The following is a 12,414-nucleotide window of genomic DNA, read 5'->3' as shown; positions in this document are numbered from 1 at the left end:
ACAAAAACTGTCATCAGTTGGCACAAGAATGCATGTAGTTGCACAGCTTGTAGCTTTAAGTTTGGCATCTGCACGTTCATTTTAAATTGACACACCATCTTTTTTAAGCTGCACACACAGTTTTACTAATCTTGCTGCACAGATGTGTGGCATCAGTTGGTAGAAACTTTTTTTCAGGTGCCATGTGGGTTGCACATTTTTGTGTCTTTGTTCAGTTGCATATATGTATAGTCGAATTGTCTACGCCAGTATCTTGTTGTAGTTGCACAGGTTATAATGTTTGGTTTCGTTCAACACACAAATCTGTTTTGACGACCTTGTTCTTTTTTTTCTCTTTTTTTACATCAGCTTAAAGAGGAGTATAGAGGCACGGAGCAGACACCACTGTTTGGTGGAATTTTGCAAGCTGAAGCATTCGTGGCATCCAAGTTACCAATAACCTACAATCCGCAGGTTAGTGTTTTGCATACAGAAATTTGTACCACTTACCAACATTTTCTTTTGGCTGGGATGTATGTTCAGTTGGACATGTATAACTTTTGTAGTTGCGAGAATATAGGATTCAGTTGGCTGTGATGTATGTTCAGTTGCACATATAAGCTTCTGTAGTTGCACATGTTCTTTTGGACAGTCAAAGTGTTCGTTTACAACCATTGACACCAACTTGGCAGAATGCATGTTTTTAGTATGTGCCACACTGCATGTGTAGTTGGCTAGAATCATGTTTTTAGTTGGCCAGAAAGTGTGTATTAGTCGGTTTTTGCTTATCACATCATGGTCAGTTACAGACATTTTACTTTTTAATTTTTTTTCTAAATGAATCAGTACTGAATCTTTATTTTTGTGTTGATGCAGAAAAAGGCAAAGATTGCGAAAGTGGTCAATGACCTGTGCAAGGCTGTAACTGAACAGGTTGGCACCTTCATTGAAGCAGTTGCCAAGATCGATGACGAGGAATCAGATATTGATCCTTACGTACAGCAGCCATCAATGCAAACCGGGGCGTCACGCCGTGCCCCAAAAAGAAAGAGACGGGGGTCAACTATACAAGAAGAAGAAGAGTTTGTTGCGGATGAGTCAGAAGAAGATGAGGAAATGGAAGCAGCAATAGATGTTGACGATGACGGGGACACAGACGCGGATGAATCAAAGGAGGAAGACAAGGATGAGGATGACAATGAAGAAGATGCAGAGGAGGAGGAGGAGGAAGAGGAGAAGGAGGAGGAGGACAAACAAGAAGAGGACAAAGGAGAGGAGGAGGAGGAGGAAGAAGATAGTGAGGGAGAGGAGGAGGAAGAAGAAGGTGAGGCCGAAGAGGGGGACGGGGACAAAGGTGCAGAAGTTGATGGCAGTGAGAGGGGAGAAGACAAAGGCGCAGCAGCTGATGGCAGTGAGAGGGAAGAAGACGACGATGAAGAAGACGAGGACAGTTATGGTGATGATGTTGGGGGATCCAATGGAGGCAGCGGCAGCAGCGATGATGATGATGATGATGATGATGATGATGACAACGCCCCTGGTTCTGGTGGTACAGGCGGCAACACATCCAGGAGGACTAGCACTTCTGCCACCCCTGCCAGCAGCAGCAATTCATTGAGTAGCAGGAGCACACTACATATGTTAATCGACAAAACTTGCTGGAAAGACAAGGATTTGCCGAAGTCAAAGAAAAATGATGAAGCAGAGTCTCAGGGCAGCATTGATATGTTCAAGCTCTGCAACTTGAAGCCAGCTTTGTCAACCACCTTTCCTGTGCCAGATTTTAGCGACCAAGATATGTGTGAGAAGATTAACTTTGCCATTGACAAGAGCCTGTTCTTATCAAGTGTTGCTAAAAAGAATCAAATTGACATGGAGGAAGCAAGAAAGGGTCTTGACTGGGTTCATTCAAAGGAAAAATACAAGGAATATCTGAAGCGGCTTCTAGACCTAAGCTCCGGCAAGAGCAAGACAGCATCCATGGCAAACCCTCACGTGGTCCAGAAGCGTAAAGCAGTTTCAATGAAGAAGAATCTGCAGTTGCCTGAAACCAAGGAGAAGATGGTGAGTGCAGATGTTGAAGTAAATATGGTCAACGAAGCTGTGCTTCAAACTGATATGCCAACTGTAGTGAGCAAAGAGCCAACCACCATCACAGGAGTTCAACAAATCAAGGAGAAGACTCCCCTTTCAATAGTCCCACCAAAACCACCTAAGCAGCAAAAGATTATCAAGTTTGCCAGGGGCACAAAGGTGGAACAGGCCACAAAAGGTTTGGGGTTCAGAGACGAGAGAGAACTGCGAGCCGCATCCATTGATGCAGGGGTGCCAAGTTCTGCTAGGTTGCTGCCAACTCAGACTGGAAAGATGCCAACCACAGATACCAGTGTGCCAACTGATGTGTTAGCTAGCAGTGTAGCCACAGTCAAAACAATCACAGCTGCTCAGGAAGGCACCACTACAACTGCAAGCCCCAAGGTGCCTACTCGTAGAGATGCTTCAATGCCAAACACAAAAGGAGGTGATCCTGCTACCAAATTGCCGTCGCCAAGAGCCAGTACACAGCAGCCAAGCAAGCCTGCATCAACAAGAGCTGACTCTTAGCAACCATTAACACAAGAGGAGGTGTTCAAGATTATAAGTAGGTGCAAGCCTCCAAGGCCGCCAACTACAAGACTATCGCGAACCAAGTCAGTGAACAATGCACCCGTGTTTATGCCGCAAGGAGATGCCCTGGTCCTTGAACCCATACAAAAATCAAAGTCTTATCATGGTGACGGGTTCTGCGATGCACCATCTTTTGACCTCGGCATAGATGGTCATGCTCCAGCACCTGCTCCAGCAGCAGAAACAACGGAAGGCGGTGTGATTAGTATTGATGAGTGTGAGTTGGACCCAGCAGCTGTGAATGAAGGATGCGCTGCTGCTGATGCTGGCAAGGCAATAGCTCAAGAGCTAGATGTTGGATCACCAGAGAATTGCCACACCCCGATATGCGCAGAACCAGAAGCTGGCACGAGCAATTCTTCGGGACCACCTATTGCACGAAGACAGAGGAGGGTAATAAGGCTTGCAACATCTCAAAGGTCTCCATTCATTGACTACAAAAAGAAGAAGTCTTTCAGCTCCAATGAGGCAGTGAACAAGCTTTACGCTGCCCTCTTGTATTGGGTCAGGCATCATGAAGGAGCAAATGATGAAGCTACCAGGTAAACTAACTCCCCACAGCCTACATACATATCTTTTTCAGTTGCACAGGACCAGCCACTTAGTTGCACAGAAAGCATAGCATGTTGCACAGAACAGGGCTTTTAGTTGCACACTGTTCTATTTTTCAATTTCATGCACATTTTTTTGCTTCTGTGACCCTTCGAGCTAACTTATCTTTTTATTGCTTTCAAAAAAAATTCAGCCCTGAGATAATCAGGTATGGTGATTTCTACATTTCTTTAAAGGAGTTAGTTGATTCGATGAAGTCGGTTCAATGGCTGTCAAAAATTGTTATTGAGACTGGAATCTTACACATCATGGAGAGCTTACCAGAAGGGTCAAAGAAGGTTGTTATGCCACTGAGGTTTTCGGTAAGTTTTTCCAAAACCTTCCTTACCCTTATCTTTGTTCTGTAGCACTTTTTTTGTTGGCCAATTGAGCCATGCTTTATAATCTCTGCAGATGAATTTACAACAAGGTATCCACAATGTGAATGAGATAAATAAGAAGTTTGACTACAAGAACCGTATCGACAAGAAGGACTTGGTGAGTATTGTGCCCACATGATCCATCTCTTTTTGTTGACACCCACAGCATGTTCAGTTGCACATGGCACATCTGTTAGTTGGCACATACTTGTTGCAACCTGTTTTTAACTTTGATCAAGTCTTTTATTGCTTTTTCTTAGCTACAGCCTGTATCTGTGTCTGAAATCGTTCACACTTGCAGGTCAAGCTGCCAGTGCTCGAGTGCGCTGATGTAACCGATAAGGAGGGAGGGAGGCATTATTGGGTCTTCAATGTCAACTTGAGGGACAGACGCTTCAAAGTTCTTAATTCAAGCAGGACGCTAGATGACATTGAGTTGATGACCACCGCCTCTACCATCGCGGGGGCAGTACGCCAACTATGGAGGAAACATTACCCAAAGTTCAGCATCGAGCACTTCCAGATTATTGACATTGACGTACCGAAGCAAATCGGCAAGTAAGACAATAAGCATGGCTATCTTCTCAATTTATTACCATCATTTTGTAGTTTTCGAATTTTTCTACATGTGCAATCTTTAGTTTTATTAGACACAGTACTAGTCTGCAATCTGTTTATCATTTTTATGAGTTTCTAATGGATTATCTAGCCACTTTGCAGAGTGGCACATAAGCAGTTGCGGAGTGGCACATAAGCAGTTGCACAGTGGCACATAAGCAGTTGCACTGTAGAACATAAGCATTTGCACAGAGTGCATTATCTTTATTGGTTTTAATCTTATGTGACAAATTTTCTGTTCTTGCCCATCGCAGTAATGAGTGTGGGCTGTTTGCACTACTTAATGCCACCAAGTGGAACGGTAGCCAACTGCCCAACTACGAACCCAAGGAAGAACTCAACATCAGGAAGAAGCTGACATATGACTGGGTCACCAGCGTGCACAACAGCGCCCCATGGAGGAAGTTGCTGAGATACGACAAGGACTAGGTCAGTACTCTTTTTCTTTCTCTACTCCATGGAGGTAGTTGCTGGTTTGCACAATTTTTAAGCAGATTTTGTAGTTGCACACTAGTAGCAATTCCGTTTGCAGGTCAATGTCATCACTTTTGTTTGATACATTAGGAGCACTGGACATACAATTGTTCACCAACTAAATATTTAACCAGTTGCCAACAAAGGCATAAATAGCAACCTTTTTTACATAGTTCATAAATTACATAAAGAGATATCATAGATGCTGAATGTGTCCACTTGGTCCCAATATTGCTAAAAAACATCATTCTTTTCCTTTTTTGTCTCAAAGTTACAAATGATGAAACAGAATCACAGTAGCCTGAGTGGACACACACCAGCAGTGTGCTCTGTAGATTGGCACTAGCTGCATTTGTTTTTCTTCTTTGGGTGTAGCTCCAGCGCCGATTTGTACCGTCGACTTTTTGCCCTACCCTTTGTAGTAGACCTTGGAGGATCCCTGGGCATCATCAGAAGCTTGTGCAGGGGATGCAACCTCCAACGGGGCAGTAGGACCATCACGATCACCTGTGTGATAATCATATAAAAAATTTAGTACTTTTTTTATTGTGCAACCAGCACTGATGTTCTATGCAACCACACAGCCTATGTTGTGCAACTAACTGGTTGTTGTGTGGAAGTTAAGTTGAAAAAAAACACATGTAGTAGCACGGCCCGTCATGGTACTTGGATTGTAATCGCTTATGGGCAGAACAGGACTAACAAGTTAGATTTCTATCTTGATCCTCAAACTAACACAGCACACGCAACTAGGCAGCATGGTCTGTGCAACTGGGCAGGATCATATGTGCAACTGAAGTCACACACCCTAGTTTTGTTGGGAGTTGGGGAAGGTATTTTTACCTCGGTGATGAGCCCCCTAAGTCCTGCCTGTAGGTCCATTGGGAGTAGCACTCAGGGCACTGCTAGTTGGGCCAGGCGGGGGAGGAGGTCTTTGAGGGTTGGCATCACCTATAGCCAGAACAGGACAAACAAGTTAGTTGTGTTATCTTTGATGCTCGAACTAATACAGTGTGCGCAACTAGGTAGCCTGTTTTCTGTGCAACTGAGCACCATGATGTGTGCAACTGGAGTTACACACCTAGTTTGATGGGGAGTTGGGACAGGTAATTACCTAGACGATGAGGCCCCTGAGTGCTGCCTGTAGGGCCAGGAGGTGGAGGATGTCCTTGAGGGTTGACATCATCTATATCCAGAACAGGAAAAACAAGTTAGTTGTCTTATCTCGATGCTTGAACTAACACAGCATGCGTAACTAGGCAACCTCTTTCTGTGCAACTGGCCACCATGATGTGTGCAATTGGGCACAATGATGTGTGCAACTGAAGTTACACACCTAATTAGATCAGGAGTTGGGGCAGGTAATTACCTGGATAATGAGCCCCCTGATTGTTGCCTGGAGGTGGAGGAGGTCCTCGAGGGTTGCCATCATCTGATGGCCTAGTGGCAGTAGTCGGTTTTTTCTTTTTCTTGGACTTGTTCAGGTGGCCGATCTCGGTACGTGTTGCGCGCATATGCTTGTATACAATAGCTTGTGCTGGATCAGAACCACTCGCAAACTTTGCTAGTTTCCGAAAATCGTATATCATGTTCCTCTCCCTTATCTGCTTCTTTGACTGAGGAGGCATTTCATCCGGTTGCTCATAACCAGTCCCTGATGCACTAGGTACAGCAGTAGGTGTCCACCGTCTTAGTAGGTACCTTTCCGGTATGACATCAACTCCAATATGGGTGAACACCTTGAGGATGTGGCAACAGAGGATGTCGTCCTTGTCCATTTTACAGCACTCACACAAATAGGAACCCTCCTCCACCCTTGCCTGCACCAAATAGTTTCGAGAACCATATTTGGCAACAAATTCCTGGTTCGGTCTGAGCTCAAATATATCAGCACCAACTTGGAATGCATTATAACGTTCAATCAGCTCAAACTCTTCTCTGAACTTGCGGTAAAGGTCCCTAGTATAGGTTTTGTAAGCTTGCTTCTCTATTGGGAAGTTGGACCACAGCTCAATCTCAAGGTGTTCTGTCCTGTAATCATTGCAGCCTTCCTTGGCAAGGATGTGGTTCTAGATTTTTTTCATATTGCTTGATGAAGTTCAGCATTGAGTTGTGTGGGTTCACATATCTTTTCAGGACGGCGTTGAACCCCTCACTACGTTGTGTAGACTGTAGGAACGGGAAGAACCTGTGCTTGAAGTAGCACGGCACCCAAGTTGACATGTATTCGTACAACTTCTCAAAGTGCATGTGTGTCATAGCCTCGTACTTCACCATTAACCCAGCCCAATTCTGCTCAAACTCGTCTATAGTGAAGCTGAAATCAACACACTTGTTGAAATCATCAGAGAGTCCTGGATTCCGGCACAGCAGCCAACCAACTTTTTCCTGAGCCTTTTTCATGATGTGCCATCGACAACAGCGGTGCACGGTGGTTGGAAAGATGCTCTGTATTGACTGCCTCATCGCACCATCCTGATCGGTGATGAAGTTATCAGGAGGTTTGCCATCCATAGCCTCTAGGAATGCTCCAAAGACCCAATCAAAGCTCGATGCGAACTCCTGCCTCACAAACGCGCAACCCAGCATGAAAGATTGGCCATGTCGGTTTATTCCTATGAAGGGCGCGAACGGCATATTGTACATGTTGGTCATGTAGGTGGTGTCAAATGATATGTAATCGTGGTACGCCTCCGCATAAGCTTTTCGAGCTAAGCCATCCACCCAAAATATGTTGACAACTCTATCCTCCTCATCATATTTCACCTTATAGAAGAAGTCTAGATCGGTTTTTTGTATATCCTTGAAGTGCGCAATTGTCTCAATCAGATCACCCTCCTTTGTGTCATCTCTACGAAACTTGTACAAATATTAGTTATTGTCTTTGGTCCTAATGGCACCATCATCTCAGATCCATAGAACTCTGCCATTACATGCATCATACGTCCTGCATAATACAAAAACAAACAGTGTATCCTTTTTTTAGTTGCACGAATGTGCACATCCAGCTGCTCAATAATAGGACATGTGTTGGCACAAAAGATAATCGCAGGAAATGGACACCTAGCTGCATCTTTTTAAAAACACTTTTGCACTTTTTGCATACAGGACATTGTTTATTTGCACAATAAAGACAATCTAGTTGCACAACTACAAATGAAGTGAAGTCATTTTAGTTGCACACTAGTTGGACAGCAGTTGCACAGTTAAGTCATTTCAATTGCAAAGTAGTACCATAACAGTTGCACACTGGACTGCCTAGAGGAAAACTTAATTCTTTAAGGGATATAGAAAAACACCACACCTGTAGTCAAGTTGCAGTTATACAAGATGCGCAGAAACTCCTTTTCATCAGGTGAGATGCCTTGGTGGGATCTCAAGTATTTGGATAATGAAGGTTTGTTCACGAGCGGATGATTGTGGTCACGAACAAAGTGCGTCACCTCCCATCGCCCATCTATCAGCTTCACCAACATTTTCGCTTTGCACTGAGTCTGCTTTATTGTCTCGCGTTTGCGCTTCTTCTTGTTCTTCTTCTTACTAGTACCAGCCTCCTCTTCAACAAATATTGGAGGTTCTTCTTCCATCTCCTCATCACTGTCAACAGATTTTGGATCTGGAATAGGGTCCAGGACAGGAGGAGCCTCAGCTCCTCCATCATCAGCTTTGGGCTTCTTGAACTTGTTGTAGCAAAACTGTTGTTTTATCAATTCATTGGTGCGGGGTGTCCGTCTAGATGTGTTCATCTTGATAGAGAAACCCATCCATAGTGCGTAGCTGTTGTAGTGATCCTTAGCAATTTGAAGGCTGTCAAACCTCATGCCAACATAGGGTTCCATAGGTTGAGAACCAGCCTCATCCTCTCCTTCTTCTTCTTGCACAGCTCCGTCAACAGCCCTAGCTCCTAGCTCAGTCCTGGTTGGACCAGGAACATTTGCCTTGGTTCCCATGTCATCTAGAGTATGGCTCTCTTACTGCAAAGACACCACTACAGGGGCACCACGGGTTGATGGCTGGCCTGCCACATTGTCATGGCCCATAGGGTTTCCACCATGACTTGCCTGCGTGTAGTAAACAGATCGAACATTTTCTGTCCAGTTTCCTTGTGGTATGCTGGGTTGCTGCTGATCCGTATCATGAGGAAGCTCATTGAGATCAGGAGGCAACTCATTGAGATCAAACATTTTTTTTTCCTTTTTTATGCTGCCACACACTCACTGCACATATAAAAAAAGTGATGTCATCAATTGTTAATCATAGAAAAGAGTGTTTCAAACAACCTAAAAACTTAGTGAATAGGCAATTGCACACCATTTTATGACAATTTTAGTTCCAAAAGCAACATGTCTGTAGCAGAATCTTTTATTATAACATGCATGCATTTTTTGTTTTTGCAAACAGTTCTTATGTTAGTTGCACAGTTTGCAGTAAATAGTTGGTAAGAACTTGACTTCTTTTTACCATAGAGTTTTCTGACTTTTTCCTCTGCTTTTGTTGCAATGATCCGCAGGGTTTCCGTTGGCAAGGAACTTATTCAGATTTTGCTGCACATAATTGGGACACAATTTGATGCTACTTTTTTCAGATGCAAAATCCAGGTGAAAGAAGAAAGAAGAATTTGAGGACAAACTATAGATATATGTTTTTCGTCGCCGTTCCTGTTTCTACTTCCAGTATATTTGAACATATTTTTACACTATAGCTTTTCAATAAGTGTGCTACCAGAATATATGTGTGGGACAAGCAATATATGCGTGACTACTTTAATGTGGTTTTATGGCTTCAATAACCTTGTTTATTTATCTGTCGCACATATTGCTGCAGAAGTTGCCGTACTGCAGGTTTTTGGTTTTGGCTAGAATAGTTCTTTGAGTTGGCCAGGATGCATATATCAGTTGGCCAGCATGCAAATTTAGTTTGACAGTCAATGTGTTCAGTTTTTGCTAGAATAGATGTTTCAATTTTCCAGGATGCATATATCAGTTGCCAGCTTGCATGTTCAGTTGCAAAGTCCATGTATTCAGTTGGGTAGAATAGATGTTTTCAGTTTTCCTAGGATGCATATATCAGTTGGCCAGCATGCATGTTCAGTTGCACAACCAATGTGTTCAGTTGGCTAAAATAGATGTTTGAATTTTCATGGATCCATATATCATTTTGGCAAGGATGCATGTTCTGTTGCACAGCCAATGTATTTAGCTGGCTAGAATAGACATTTTCAGTTGGCCAGGATGCATATATCAGCATGCCCAGGATGCATGATCTGTTTTACAGTCAATGCTTTTAGCTGGCTAGAATAGACGTTTCAGTTGGCCAGGATGCATATATCCAGTTGGCAAGCATGCATGTTCACTTGGCTAGAATCACGTATTAGTTGGCCAAAAAATATGTCTTAGTTGACTTGTTGAACACATAAAAGGGGCAGGGGAAACACTTTTGAAGCAGATTATTTAACACATCCAGGTGGAAGAAACTTGTTTGGCATGCATCAAGTAGTTTTTGGCTTATTTAACACATCCAGCAGTAACATCAAGTAGACTGGTGTGATGTGCCAGATTCACCTCTTTTTTGAAGCAGCTTCTCCATGGATTTGTCCTAGATCCATGGAGAAGGGGGTTTACATATGCAGTAGAAGAAAGGGGGAAGTGAAGAGGGGCAGAGGGGGCTTACCTACTTGATGCTGCTGCCTGGTATGGCTCTGACCACCCTGCCCTTAGATCTTCTTTTTTAAAGCAGCTCCTTCTTCTACTTTGGGACTCCCATGACGACTGTATAGGAGGAGGAAGAAGGGCTGGGGCGATTCTGTTGGATGTCCCTCCTTCTGGCGTGCAGAAGAAGAAGAAGGCAGCGTGGGAGGGGCTGGGACGTGGGGCGAGCGGGCGTGGGGGCGAGCTGGGGACAGCTGGCCACGTGGGGGGCGATTCTGTTGGTGGACGCTCGATCGGTCTGTTCTGGTGGCCGCTCGATCGGTCGGGATGGTGGCCCCTTTCTTTTCTGTTGCGCGGGGGACAGGGGGTTACCTTTTTCGGTCAGCCGCTCGATCGCGCTAGTGGGCAGCCGGCCGCCCACTAGACGCGTCCAACAACATAAGGTATGGATTGAGCAATGAGCCAGCGCAAATGCTATTTCTCAGCCGTTGCCAGTGGTAGTAGGTCTCGTCTACAACGTGGCGCTACTGTTCCTACCATGTTCTATAGTTGCACGCGAGTTTTTCCCCCTGTTATTTTGTTATCATTTATTTCACTTTTTTGGAGCGGTTTTCTTTGGTTCTTCTTTGGATTTTCCCTTTTCCCCCTTTATTTTATTTTTATTTCTTTATTTGTTTGTTCCTTTGAATTTCTATGATTTATTTTATTTTATTCCTTTTTCTTTTTATTATCTCTTTTTATGTTTAGTCAACAAATGTCTAATTATTCATACACATGGTATATTTTTCACATACATTAGGACTTTTTTTATACAAGCTTAACCTTTTCACATATATATGTTTTGACGTCTACTTTATTCATACACATTATACATTTTTGTATACATCTAAAACATTTTTATACATTTAATATTTGTTGAATACATGATTAACATTTTCTCAAATATCCATTTTAAATATATTTCTGAGAAATATGTGTTAACATTTTTCGAATAACTGTTGGAACATATATTTTAGTTATGCCAAAAACTTTTTTTTAAAATGCCACATACATATTTGTGAAACGCCTAACAATTTCTTCTAAATGCAACATGTCATCTGCCACCGGGTAGGCCCATAGTGGCATAAACCTAGTTGGAGCCCATGGAGACCCAGACTCACATTCACCAGGTTCAGGGGTAGCAGTCAATGCGACGGAGGTTTATTCACTCTTGCCTATCACCTGTAAGGAGATTCACTGGGACAAAGGAAGCAAGACTCCACTCAGATGTACTCCGCTCGGATATACTCCCTCCGTCCGCGAACAACTGTACATCTAGCTTTTGTTCTAAGTCAAAATTTTAAAATTTTGGTCAACTTTATAAAAAAAAAGTAGTAGCATATATGACATCAAATTGGTACATTATGAAACTACATTTCGAAACGAATCTAATGATACTAATTTAGTGTCATAAATGCTGCTACTTTTTTCTATAAAATTGGTCAAAGTTTTAAATTTTTAACTTATGATAAAGTCTAGATGTACACTTATTCACGGACGAAAGAAATATCCCACTCGAACAGAAGCAACCCAACGACCAGGGACATTGATTGAGTCGTTACTACATCTATTCATGGACAACCCGCCCCGGAGGCCCGAACGCAAAGCTCGACGTTCGGGCCGAGCTCAGGCTCCACTTTCTCGCCCGAACATTGATTGAGATTTTTTTCTTTGGGCTTTGCCAAGCCCGGCCAGAACCGATCCGGCCCAAGGAATGATCAGGTTTAGCCGTTACCATATTGTCATGAAGGCATGTCATTGAATCTAGGCTTAAAAGCACGTGTTACTATGAGTAGTGGGCGCACATAATTGTAAACTTAACTAACCTTTAACGTAGAGAGCCTGGGAGGTAGCGAACTCTATATAAGCTTCTCCCTAGCACCGGGGTCAGAACATCTGTACTCATACGTCCATCCACAAAAAACACTCTCTCCGGAGAATAGGACTAGGATTTTACCTCCACCGCGAGAGATTAGAACCTATATATTGCCTTGTGTCACCCTCTCGCGTCTCGCGTG

At 43.4% G+C, this 12,414-nt stretch overlaps 1 pseudogene; it reads right to left on the bottom strand.

Moving 5' to 3' along the window:
• Positions 1 to 5,000: 5,000 nt before the first annotated feature.
• The window catches only part of LOC119338745, a 15,783-nt pseudogene continuing 8,369 nt past the window's right edge, over positions 5,001 to 12,414 (bottom strand).

This window comes from Triticum dicoccoides, chromosome 7B (genome assembly GCF_002162155.2).
Source record: "Triticum dicoccoides isolate Atlit2015 ecotype Zavitan chromosome 7B, WEW_v2.0, whole genome shotgun sequence".
In the NCBI taxonomy this organism is placed as follows: Eukaryota; Viridiplantae; Streptophyta; class Magnoliopsida; order Poales; family Poaceae; genus Triticum; species Triticum dicoccoides.
Note: the sequence above shows the minus strand (reverse complement) of the source record. Positions and strands in the feature narration are given on the sequence as shown.